Source organism: Chiloscyllium plagiosum, unplaced genomic scaffold, assembly GCF_004010195.1.
Source record: "Chiloscyllium plagiosum isolate BGI_BamShark_2017 unplaced genomic scaffold, ASM401019v2 scaf_25066, whole genome shotgun sequence".
Taxonomy (NCBI): domain Eukaryota; kingdom Metazoa; phylum Chordata; class Chondrichthyes; order Orectolobiformes; family Hemiscylliidae; genus Chiloscyllium; species Chiloscyllium plagiosum.
Window position 1 is genome coordinate 1 of NW_025142303.1, and position 1,258 is coordinate 1,258.

General features: G+C 54.4%; 1 pseudogene; it reads right to left on the reverse strand.

Moving 5' to 3' along the window:
* Positions 1-114: 114 nt before the first annotated feature.
* LOC122544992 lies at positions 115-898 on the reverse strand (annotated as a pseudogene).
* Between the last annotated feature and the right edge of the window lie 360 nt (positions 899-1,258).

Sequence of the window (1,258 nt, forward strand, 5' to 3'; positions counted from 1 at the left end):
TCTCGCTCGAGCTGTCTCTCTCTCGCTGTGTCTCTCTCGCTCTCTCTCTCTGTCTGGCTCTTTCTCGCTCGAGCTATCTCACTCTGTCTCTCTCGTTTGAGCTCTGTCTCTCTCGCTCTGTCTCTCACTCAAGATCTCTCTCTCTCACTGTCTCTCTCGCTCGAGCTCTCTCACTCTCACTCGAGCTCTTTCTCTCTCGCTTGAGCTCTCTCACTCTCCCTCTGTCTCTCTCGTTCTGTCTCTCTTGCTCTCGCTCTGTCTTGCTCGCTCGAGGTCTTTCTTGCTCTCTCTCTCTCTCTCGCGAGTTCTCTTGCTCATGCTCTGTCTCTCACTCTGTCTCTCACTCAAGATCTCTCTCTCTCACTGTCTCTCTCGCTCGAGCTCTCGCCCTCGTCTCTCTCGCTCTCTCACTTGCTCTGTTTCTCTCGCTTTCTCTCTCTCTCGCTCGAGCTCTCTCTCGCTCAAGCTCCCTCGCACTCTCTCTCTCACGTGAGCTCTCTCTCTCTCACTCTATCTTTCTCACTGTCTCTCTCGCTTGAGCTCTCTCGCTCTCGCTCTGTCTCTCTCGCTTTGTCTCTCTCGCTCTCTCACTTGCTGTGTCTCTCTCACTCGAACTCTCTCTTGCTCTGTCTCTCGCTCAAGCTTTCTCTCTCTCTCGCTCTGTCTCTCTCACTCAAGCTCTCTCTCGCTCTGTCTCTCTCGCTCGAGCTCTCTCACTTTCACTCGAGCTCTGTCTCTCTCGCTTGAGCTCTCACTCTCCCTCTGTCTCTCTCGTTCTGTCTCTCTTGCTCTCGCTCTGTCTTGCTCGCTCGAGGTCTTTCTTGCTCGAGCTCTCTCTCTCGCGAGTTCTCTTGCTCATGCTCTGTCTCTCGCTTGAGCTCTCTCGCTGTCTCTCTCGCTTGAGAGAGACAGCTCAAGCAAGAAAGGCAGAACGAGAGACAGGGAGCGAGAGATAGGGAGAGAGAGAGAGAGGTCAAGCGAAAGAGACAGAGAGAGGGAGACAGTGAGAGTGAGAGAGAGAGAGAGAGAGAGAGCGAGAGAGACAGAGTGAGTGAGAGAGAACGCGAGTGCGAGAGACAGAGCTCGAGCGAGAGAGCGAGCTCAAGCGAGAGAGTTCGAGCGAGAGACAGAGCGAGAGACAGAGACAGAGCAAGAGCGAGAGAGCTCGAGCGAGAGAGACAGAGCGAGTGAGAGAGAACGCGAGTGCGAGAGACAGAGCTTGAGCATGAGAGAGAGCTCAAGCGAGAGAGAGAGACAG